At 38.5% G+C, this 12200-nt stretch overlaps 1 non-coding gene across 1 annotated transcript; it reads right to left on the bottom strand.

Annotated features, from left to right (window-relative positions):
* Positions 1 to 9180: 9180 nt before the first annotated feature.
* On the bottom strand, positions 9181 to 9292 carry LOC142179656 (small nucleolar RNA R71). The gene has a single exon (XR_012708201.1). It is a non-coding gene; the product is annotated as a small nucleolar RNA R71 (small nucleolar RNA).
* Between the last annotated feature and the right edge of the window lie 2908 nt (positions 9293 to 12200).

Below are 12200 nucleotides of genomic sequence, written 5' to 3'. Positions count from 1 at the left end.
AGCATATGGTATGAGATGTTGTAACACTTGAAATTCTTTGTGAGAGTGAGTGTTTTTGTAAATTTGTCCCTTATGTTGTATTGTAAATATAGTGATTTTGGGACTTTCTTTCTTGTGAGGGCACATGAATTAGGAAGGATTGGTGAAATTGAGTAAGTGGAGCATATGTAGTGAACTAGTGCTTTTGAGTCACTTTTTGAGGCTTATTCTTGTCACTTGATTAATTTTGAAACTCCCTTGCACATTCTTGAAGTTGTTTTTTTTAATGAGGGAGCCATTTGGGAAAGATACTCATACTTGAGCCTAGTTATTAGTACCTACCAAATCCATAAATATGGTGCTTAAATTGGAGAATGTGATATGTAAATAAAAGCAATACCACTTGTGTTTTGAATGGTAAATCCTTATTGAAGTGTCGGTTTTGATTTGCTTGAGGACAAGCAAAAGCTTTAAGTTAGGGGTGTTGATGAGTGGTGATTTTACCACTCAATCTAATCTCTTTTCCTTATTTTTTACGTCCTTTAACTATAATATGAGGTCATTTATGGTGTGTATTTTTAGATTTTCAGGAAAATGATGCCATGAAGTGATTTGAATTCAATTGGAGTGGAATTGAGCAAAAAAGGGTGGAAACATGCCAAAACTCCCCAGTGATTCCGCATCTGCGGAAGGATGGTCATAGAAGCAACCCCGCTTCTGCGAGAAAAGAACCGCTTCTGTGGAAAAGGCTGAACTTGCAAGAAATCGCATCTGCGGTTAGATCATCGCTTCTGCGGTGATGCATCTGTGCCTTTTGAACTGCATCTACGATTAGAGAGTTTTAGAGGGCATATTGCTTCTGCGATGGAGTCTCCACATCTGTGGAGCCGCACCTGCGAGGATTTTTCCACAGGTGCGGTAGTCGGGCATCAGACCTGGGAAAATTGGGCATTTCACATTTTCTCATTCCCAAACCTTTTTTATACTCATCCAAGCAGATCTTTTGGCACATCTTTGGCTTATTTTCAGTCCAAGAGACTAGAGAGAACAAGTCTTGAAGCTAGGGTTTTGCACACACACTTTGGTCTTGAAGATTTGAAGCTTGTAGTTAAGATTTTCTTACCCATTTATGTTTATTTCTTCATTTTCTTGCTTTGTATTGTATATCTAAGTATGTAGTATTTTATTCAACTCTTGAATCTTGTTTATGGAAATATTCATGTTTCAAGTGTGGATTAAATACCTTGTTTTGCTTATGTATTGAATGATTTATATACTTTTATGAAGTGAGTTATTGTTACTTTAATTATTCTTGTTCTTTAATATTTCCAAAAGGATTAGCTAACCCTAGGACTCGCCCATTAACTCCGAATTAATTTTGGAAAAGATAATATGGGGTTGGGAAAGATTAATTAACAAGAACTTGAGGCTTTAACCCTCATTTTATAGATTCTACCTAGGAATAGGATCGAACTACATGTAGCCATTTCGGGTGTGCTTATTCTCTTGATTGGGTTAGGAATAATTCAATTAGGAAGTATTGTTAGTCTTCGGAAGAAGCTAATTAAGAATTATTATCCGTGGCTAATTAACATAAACTCGCTCATATTTGTAAAATCATGAAATACATTGGATCGTTACTTGAGTGTAATTCCCGATTCATCCATACTTGTAGCCATTGATCATTTTACTTGCTTTCTAGGTTAGTTTACATTTCCGCATTTAGATATAAAACATTTTCTAAACCAAATTCTTAGTGTTTGGCATTGCGCGATAAGTGATAATTTTCTTACATTCCTAATCGCTTATACATTGTTCTCTGTGGGATTCGGCCCCGACTCATAGTTGGGTAAATTATATTGCATGCGACCGTGTCCATTTACTTTTTAGTAGTGGATTTGGACGTCACCAAAATTGCCCGTTGTATTTTGGGAGTTTTGGCATTCTAAACTTCCTTGGAATGGGTTTCGGAGCCACTTCCTCTGGGAACAACTGTAGCAAAATAGTTGAGCGACCGTGCTAAAATCACGGAACTCGGGAGTGCCTCACTCCTTCCCCCGGGTTAACAAAATTCCTTACCCGGTCTTCTGTGTTCGCAGACCAAACATAGAGTCAATTTCCTTGATTTAGGATTTAAAATAAACCAGTGACTTGGGACACCATAAATATCCCAAGTGGAGACTCTGAATAAGTAAATAATCCCATTTCAATTTATGTCTCTTTAATTGGAAAATCTCCCTATCCCTCCCTCCGGAAAAGCCGGTGAAGTTTCTGTATTCCCGGTACGCTGCCTCCCCTCGGCTCGAGCTGTCCACTGGTAAGCCAGGTCTAGAAAAATACACTCAGGTTTTAAACCTAGAATAACATAGCCTCATGCCGGATCCCTAGTAGGAACACTTGTTTGCATCATGTGCATTTGACTTTGGGGACTCAACACAGGGGTTGGGTCCGTCTAGGACATGTGTACCCAAAAATAAAAGACCATCTTGTTGCATCTTACAAGCTACTTGCGCATTTGTCTGTTTCGGCTTGCATGTTGATTGACTTCTAGAATAGGGAAAGAAAATAAAAGAGAAAAAAGAAAAATAAAAAATAAAAAAAAATCAAGAGTGAGCGGTAGATATTTGGAAAATTCTGAAACTCTGCCGAATTTTTTTTTTTAAAAAAGAAAAGTAAAATAAGCTAATGTTTTCAAAAAGTCATGTTTCCCTTTTCCGTCAAAATTGGACGAACTACGCGGGTCTGATTCTCATCAGATGTGAGATACGTAGGCAAACCTCATCGAGTTCGACCCACAATTTTCAAAAAAAACCTAACAATATTTTCCTTTAATTCCTTCTTTATAAGTCTTTCTTTGATAGATAAAATCTAAAAAATATTTTTGTTCTTTTTTAGAAGTTTGTCTTTCGAAAATTGGAAAAAAGAGTCAAAATCCAAAAATATTTTTCTTTAATTCATTATTTAGAACTCTTTCCTTAGAAAATCCAAATAAAATAAATTTTTAAACGAAAGAATAATTCTTTATAGAAGTCTTTCATTCAAAAAAAAGATAACAAATCAAATCAAAATTCAAAAATATTTTTTACCTTTTTTTAGAAGTCTTTCTCCCAAATATTTTAAAAAAAAATCCAAAATATATTTTCTTTCTTTTGAAATTGCCAAAACAAATCGAAATCCAAAAATGTTTTCTTTCTTTTTTATAAGTCTTTCTTTCATAAATTAATATATATATATATATTCAAAATCCAAAGAAAAAAGAGTTAGTTTATTTACTTTATTCCCGATCTTTTCGAACTACGCAAGATCTGATTCATGTTCCAACATGATACGTAGGCAACCCACATCAGGTTCGATCAAATGATTTAAAATAAAGAAAAAAAAACAAAAAAAAAGAGAGAAAGGAAAGAAACAAAAAAAAGAGAAAAGAGAAAAAAGGAAAAAAGAAGAAAAAGAGTGTTTATTCTAACATGCTTGTTGTTTTGAAATAAAGGCTAGTCAAAGGTAGTCGGTTTGTTGGTTTGCAATGGCGAGTCACAAAAACAATTCAAGAACCCTCGGAAATAAAAGCATCTTCTCAACCAATGAAACAAGCACCACTGTTGTTGACCCAAAGTCAAAAAAGGCAAGTAGGCAAGCTAGCAGTGAAAAATCTAAAATGGAGGCAAATGTGGAGTTGACTTTACCAGATTTGAGAAATAGGACATGGCCTGCTGGGGAATGATTTAATGATGGGGAGACATGAGAATTCTTCCCTTTCCTTTAGTAAATTAGTTGCTTTGAAATTAACCATGTCGCTAGTCCTGAAATCCGACAGCCAATATTGAGAATGTTTTGATCAAAAAGTCAAAATTTGAGTGCTAAATCAGAAAGAATAAAAGGGTTGAATGTCGTAGTAGTGCTAATGTGCAAATTTGTGGCTAAGATGTTGCTTAGTTACTGGAAAGTCACTCCTCTTTTAGCCATGGTAGCTTATTTTGTTGTCTTTTCTTCTTCTTTTTGTGTCATAGGACCCTGTTTTCCTTTATTCAAAAAAAAAGCCAGTCACTTTGTATCCATTTTGTGCATCGTTCTTTTCACGCTAGTTCTAATGACATAACATGCATGCGGAAATTTTGGCCAGATCTTGGAAAACTGACTTAGTCTTGAATTGTATAAGTGAGAAAAAGACATTTTTGAAGATGAATAGAGACATGAAACATTTGAAAAATAAGCATGAGCCAAGTTTACATGGAACCAAAGCAGTCATGCTCATGGAAGTTTAGGATCTCTACCTTTTGAATCATTAAGAAAGTATTGCTCATACAGCTTTACACTGAAAAAGACCCAGAAAGCAACATGTCCATCAATGTTGTGATTGTGAAGGGCTACCATGATTGGCATTCTCGAAGCTAGGAGACACTTTTTCCACTACCCAAACATTTATACCCTTTATTATACCTTTTGAGCCTGTGTTATTTTCTTGACTACCCTCTTTTGGAATCAAGTTTAGAGTCAAAAGTTCAAAAAGAAAATAAAAAAAATGAAAAGAAAAGTCCATGTCCCAAGAGTACAAACTGGGATAACTCTCAGAAAGTTCAAGTTAAAAAAAAGAAGAAAAAAACAATCAAAGGTCCGTGCCCCCAGAAAATTAAAGTTGGGGCAACTTATTTTGAAAAAAAAAAAGAAGAAAAGAAGAAAAAAGACAGAAAAAGAAACAGAAAGAAAGATGAAAACAAAATATTTAGGTCAGATGTTTGAAATATGTTGGACTTGATTCCTTTAAAAAAAGGATACATAGTCAGCCTCACAGTTCGGTCTAACCAAATAAGAATTCAAAAAAAAAAAAAATCCAAAAATCCCTAGTATCTGAAACTGGGGCATGAGTTTGTTTTAGCTTTTGAAAGAGTAAATTCCAAGAGTTGTAAGTCTACAACCCCTTATTTTGAGTCTATTTTGAGCCTTCATGACGTCCTTTCTTTCCAACCCTATCTAAAATCCTTCCAAATAAAGACCTCCCGATATGCTTTCAACAATGCCGAGAGAAGCATGCAATGAGCAATGGTTGTCACTGTCACGACCCAATATTTCCTCCGTTGTGCTTCGTTACGGCACCTAGTCTTAAGGACTAGCTAAGCCTAATATTTACGGAATAACAACAATATTAAATAACATCTTAAAATTTTTCTAGAACGAATCCTTTATACAATGAAAATATTCTCAAAACCTGGTAGTACAAGTCATAAGCTCTACAGAGTTAGCTACCACTTCTAAATATAACTGTTTGAAAAAAAAGTGAAAAATAGTTGAATACAAGTAAGAAGGTGACTTTGAAGCCTGCGAACGCAGCAACAGGTTTACCTTTAGTCTCCTCAGCAATGATCCACACAGATACTAACGATTGATACCTAGGATCTGCACAACAAAAATGTGTAGAAGAGTAGCATGAGCACACCACGACGGTGCCCAGTAAGTGTCAAGACTAACTTCAGTGGAGTAGTGATGAGGAACAGTCAAGACACCTACCGGTCTAGTAAACTGTACAAATATAAGCATAGGAACAACGAAACATGATGTATATATAAAGACTACACGGTATGGCTAACAATACAACAATCACAGTAAGGGAAAAAACAACAATTAATAGCGGAAATAATATAATAATGACATAGAAGAGCGAGTGATTCACAAACCCAAATCCTAAATCATAAATACGGTAAGGTAAACAATAACTCAGAACCTACGACAGTGTTCGCATCAGGTCTTGGCCAACAAACTCCACGAAGTACCGAACCTCAGACAAACTTACAGCTCACAAGTCCCAATACCTGAACCCTAACACTTAGCATCCTGTTCCCCCATCACACCTCATGGTCATGCTGACAACTCACTTGCTAACTAGAGCTACTCTCACATATATGACAAGTAAATGAGGGTGTACATTTATACTCAGCAATATCAGGAGAACTTCATATCCAATGGGAGTGTTCACCTACGTGTATGCTTGTGCAAGTGCTCTAACATAGTTCCTACCATCTAATAAGTGTAAGGGAAATAACGGACAACACGTAAGATGTTTTCTCATAACTTCCACGAGATAAAAGTCATACAGGTAAGCGTACCATAACACAATATCAAACAGCAAGAATGCCCCCAGGCCTTCACAAAACATCACAATCAATCCCTGACATAGCCCACATTGTCTCTCCACGTGTGCAAATAATAACATAATAAGTGCCCACCTTGTTTCGCCACACGTGCATAATAATGTTCCCACCTTGTCTCGCCATATGTGCAACCCACATATAAGCATATATATACATATCCCGCCTTATCACGCCGCATGTGCAATATATCAATAGTAGCATTAGCTTGGAAGAAACCTCGTGCAACCCCATAACAACAACCACACGACAGAAACCTCGTGCATCACAATATCAACGACCGCAGGGAAAAAACCTCGTGCACCACCACAACAAGTACAACAACAACAATGACAATATATACAAGAACTCGATAACTTTCGGTTACAAGGAGACGGTAAAACTAGCCCACAAGGAATAACCATGATAGAGAATACTAAGCATAATAAGAGCAGCTCAACAAGGGAGAAAATAATATATAGCAATGATTCCACAATATGTAGTTCAACAACAAGGAAGCTAACACGTGTCAAATAATTCCAAATAAGGAAATGTGAACTAAATATAGGATATCTAAACTTCTTTTAAGGTTGGAAAAATTACGAAGAATATACAACAATTTTAATTAAGGATGAGCAGCGGAAGATAATCATAACCTCAATTAAGACTAAACAATTACAGGAGAGAAAATAATGATTTAAAATAAAGACAAGCAGTTATGAAAGATAGCATGACAATAGAAGAGGTAAAAATCTTCAGTTAAGCAAGATAAGAGTCAATTAGGCAATAAGAATGAATCATAATGCAATTAATTCCGATTAAAGCATGTAGAGGTGAAACTAGTAAATGGGAAACTCAATCATATCAAGAACAACTTCATACTCAGTGCATATAAGGACCTAAGGACTCTAAAAGGCCAACTTTCTACAAATAAGTCCGAACACGCACTCGTCACCTTGCGTACATGGACTATAATCAACATAGAAGACTCAAATCCTAAGGGGAAGTCCCCTATACGAGGTTAGGCAAGATACTTACCTCAATCCGGCCAATTCAAAACTCAATTTAGCTTTTACTTTACCAATTCATCAACGCTCGGCTCAATGATAATAGGTGAATTGGACTATAATTAGGCCCTAAAGAACCACCTTCTTGTATAGTTTTTATGGTAAAAAGTGATAACAAAATGCTCTGATTAGTGCTTTTCATGCTTTGTAGGATATATACAATAAAAGAAGTCTATGGAGTACTTTTGGGATCAATTACGGAGAAAAAGAGGCCAATCGTACAATATTCGCTAAGTGCACCACGCGAAGGCAGCAAAACCAGAATTGGAGATGGACTGCCGCGGTCCCGGCGTAACCACGGTCTGATCGCGGCAGAAGGCTGTTGCGGATTCTGAGAGGCTAGTTGGCCGCGTCCTGGCGTAATCGCGGTAGGACCGAGATAGGAAGCGGAAAATTGAGGGACTGAAGTGCAAAACACGGGATTTTTAGCCTTAAACCCTATATTAAACAATAGAACTCGCCCAAGGGAGGAATGTAATGTTTTAGAGAGTACTTTGGCAAGAAAAACAAGTGTGTGAGATCACCCAAAACATCATATTTTCTTCTTCTCTTTATTTTTCTGGCAATTTTGATCATGAATATTTTCATAGTTTATTTACCCATTGCCATGAGTAGCTAAATCCTTTGTCTAGGGTCTTGATGGAACCTATTGAAGGATGAACTTCTTGATTATGTTAATATAGTTTGCTAGTTGAATCTCTATTTGTTCAACTACGTGTTTGTTGTAGTTAATTGACAGGATCCTCGATTAACTGTGCCTATTTAGTATGCATAACTCGGGAGAGAGTGCATATTTAGGTAATTGTTGGACAACATCAATCCCAAAGTATAAGAGGGATCTATAACTATGGGTTTAAAGGTGGGATTAGGGATAACGAAATCTTGGGTGCAATCTAAAGTGAACTGTAATAAACAAAGCTAGCTAGCGTATCTCGGGAGAGTGTGTCTAGTAAATTATCGTGATTACTCGGGAGAGATTCACGGTAAAAAGAGTGTTCATGGTTGATAGACATGTGTTGGTAAATCTATATGAAACATAAACAGAAGGGATTCCATCAATAGGGGAAATCACTACCTTAGAACCTTCTCGTTATTGTTCACAACTTAAGCATATTTAGTTTACAACTGTTTATTGACTTTCAATCTTAGTTATTAAATATACCATCAACTGTTATTCACAACGTTTGGGGAAGTTGATTTTAAAGAATTTAGTAAGTCCAACGAAAGTAATTGATAGGTTAATTCTCTGTGGATTCGACTCTGGGCATAAATACTCAGGTTATATTTGCAACGTCCGCATTGTCCTTTTATAAGGCATAGTTGGGCGTGATCAAATTTTGGCACCGTTGCCAGGGAATTAACGGTGTTATCAATTACAATTGAAAAAAGTACAAAAATTCTTATTGTAGTCATTTTTTTCTCTATACCCAATTTTTACATTGAAATTTTAATGTTTGTTGACTTGGTTGCACAAGTGCATGCCTAGAAACTCATCGAGATCTAGTGAAGTATTTGAAGCATTATCAGATCCCGAGAAAGTTTTCAAGGCCTTGAATCGGTCTAATCAGAAAAACAACCAACAACCAACAACTGCACAATTCGAAACAGTCATGGGGGATCATGAGGAAAACCCAGCGGTACTAATAGTGCTAGAGGCTTCTCTCTATGACTAGGCACAACCCACAACTGAAAATCTATCCACAGCTATTGTAGTTCCGCATATACAGGCTGAGTCATTCCAAATTATGAATAACATGCTGCACTTGTTGCAGAACAAGGGACTATTTTCGGGGTCGCAAGTTGAAGATCCTCACCAGCACTTGAAGAACTTCCTCTCTATCTGCAAAACCCAAAGGCAGCCCAACGTAACTCCTGAAGCAATCAAGTTGTTATTGTTTCCATTCTCAGTGACAGGAGCTGCCAGACTTGGCTAAACTCACTTCCCATAAATTCTATAACAACTTGGGATGAGTTAGTCAGGCAATTCCATAACAAGTTCCACCCACCCAATAAGAATGCTCAACAAATTGATGAAATTTTGAGTTTTAAACAGAGACCAATGGAGACACTGCATGAAACATGGGAGCACTTTAAAGGGATGCTGGTTATATGCCCGCACCATGGTATTCTAGATCTGATGTTGGGGCAGCGATTTTACATGGGATTGTCAGATAGCGTGAAAAACATTGTTGATGCTTCAGCTGGTGGAGCATTTTTGAGCAAAACATGGAGAGAAGGCCAGAGTCTGCTTGACAAGATGGCACAAAATTCGGGATGGACAACCAGGAATGCACCTATCACTCTAGTGGTTCACTCAGTGCCCTTAGATCCATCCAACTCTATGGCTGAAAATATGGCCACTTTATTGACACAGATGAGTATACTCACCAAAAAGGTGGAAGAGTCAGGGCAGAAGCAGTAGGTACACATCATAGATACTACCAATGGGGGTTTGTGCGCATCTTGCATTAGTCAGCCAATCGGTAACCAATGGAATGCAGAACATGATCATCACCACTACCCTGAAGACATGAATTATGTGTCTAATTATGGAGGCCAGAGATAGGGTGGTCAGAATTGGGGCCAGCAAAATCAGCAATACAGGCCAGTCCATCCACAGTTCAACAATGGAAACATGGGAGGTATGAGACCCCCTAACAATATGGCACCTTACCCAAGGCCACAGGGATATAATAATCAGAATTAGCAGTAGGGGTATCACCCTCCTCAGCAACAACATGGTGTAAGGCAGGAAGATGGGTTTGCTAGACTTGAGGCAATGATGCAGCAGGTTATTGGGTCTAATGCTAAGATTAATGAGAGAGTGGATGTACATGATGCATCAATCAAGAATATTGAAGTGCAGGTGGGCCAAATTTCTATGTCTCTAAACAATCGTCCTCATGGGACACTACCTGCAGACACCCAGATAAATACAAAAGATCAAGGCCCAAAGCAGCTGATGGCGGTAAGTCTACGTAATGGCAGAGATCTGGATGTAGAGCAAGAGAGGGCTCGAGAATCTAGACAAGCTGAGACACTTATACCAGTGCCCATTGAGCTGGATGAGTCAACAAAACTGACGGAGGTGCCAGTCCAGCCTGCCCAGGAAGAAAATAGCATTCAGAATGCGACCAAGAAAGAAGCTGAGACAGTCCAGGAACCTGTAGTTGATGTAGCAGCTAATAAGGATCAATCTTAGTTGATTGGGAAGAAGAGACCTCCTGCACCTTTCCCTCAGAGGTTGGCTAAGTACCAAAAGGAGGAGCAATACAAGAAGTTCTTCGAAATGCTGAAACAACTCCAGGTAAACATACTATTGATTGAAGCTTTGAAGGAGATGCCTGGGTATGCAAAATGATGAAGGAGTTGATGTCCCAAAAGTTTGATTTCCAAGACTTAGCCACAGTTACTCTTACTTAGACATGTAGTGCAGTGGTGACTAGACCAATTGTAGAAAAGCTGTCTGACCCAGGGAGCTTTACAATTCCATGCACTATTGGTAATTTTACTTTTTCTAAAGCACTGTGTGATCTAGGGGCCAGCATCAATCTTATGCCCCTGGCGATTTACAAGAGGCTGGGCATTGGAAGAGCTAGACCCACCTCTATGTTGTTGCAGCCAGCTGACAGGATAGTGAAACGACCCTCTGGTATACTGGATGATGTGCTAATTCAGGTAGGGAAATTTGTGTTCCCTGCAGATTTTGTGATCTTAGACTGCAGAGTGGATGAAGAGATTCCCATAATTTTGGTAAGACCATTCTTGGTCACAAGGAGAGCTCTCATTGATTGTGAAACTGAGGAGCTCAAGATGAGATTGAACGATGAGGAGATAACATTCAATGTGCAGAAATCTATGAGGCGACCAAGTGAATTCGGCAATTGTTTTCTTATTGATGCTGTGGAGGTAATCGTAGAGACTGATGATGAGGTGATAACCATTAAGGACCCCCTTGCTGCATGTTTAATGAATTTGGATGAGGTGAATGGAGAGGAACTGGCGGAATGGGTGTTGGCATTAGAGGGTAGAGGGTTCTGGGATAGAACTCTAGAATTTGAGCCCTTGCACTTGGAAAATCGAGAGACTCCTCCAGCCAAGCCATCTATCGAAGAACCACCAAAGCTGGAGTTAAAGCCATTGCCCAACCATCTCAAGTATGAATTCCTTGGACCTAACTCCGCATTACCTGTTATTATCTCATCTAGTTTGTTAGATGTGCAGGTGCAACAACTCTTGCAGGTACTTAAGGAGTGCAAGACTGCCATTGGGTGGACCATGGCAAACATAAAGGGGATCAGCCCCGCCTACTGTATGCACAAAATTCTACTGGAAGAGGGACACAAACCTTCCAGGGAACACCAAAGAAGGCTGAACCCTAACATGAAGGAAGTGGTGAAGAAGGAAGTAATAAAGTGGTTAAACGCGAGGATTATCTTTCCAATCTCTGACAGCAGCTGGGTTAGCCCAGTTTAATGTGTACCTAAAAAGGGTGGCATGACGGTAGTTAAGAATGATAACAATGAATTGATCTCTACAAGAACAATCACGAGCTGGATAATTTGCATGGATTATAGAAAGCTAAATCTATCCACTCGGAAAGACCACTTCCTACTTCCTTATCATTGATCAGATGTTAGACAGACTGGCAGGGAGGTCACACTTCTGTTTTTTGGACGGGTACTCAGGATACAACCAGATCTCCATTGCACCGGAGGACAAAGAGAAGACCTCTTTCACTTGCCCTTATGACATTCATGCCTTTCGGAGGATGCCCTTTGGCCTATGCAACGCACCCGCCACATTCTAACGGTGCATGATGGCCATATTCACTGACATGGTAGATGACATAATGGAGGTGTTCATGGATGACTTCTCAGTTGTGGGGAATTCATTTGATGAGTGCTTGATAAATCTAACGCGTGTGCTGAAACGGTGTATCGAGACTAACTTGGTTCTGAAATGGGAGAAGTGCCACTTCATGGTACAAGAAGGCATAGTCTTGGGTCACCAGATGTCAAGCAAAGGAATTGAG

This window comes from Nicotiana tabacum, chromosome 3 (assembly GCF_000715075.1).
Source record: "Nicotiana tabacum cultivar K326 chromosome 3, ASM71507v2, whole genome shotgun sequence".
NCBI lineage: Eukaryota > Viridiplantae > Streptophyta > Magnoliopsida > Solanales > Solanaceae > Nicotiana > Nicotiana tabacum.
Note: the sequence above shows the minus strand (reverse complement) of the source record. Positions and strands in the feature narration are given on the sequence as shown.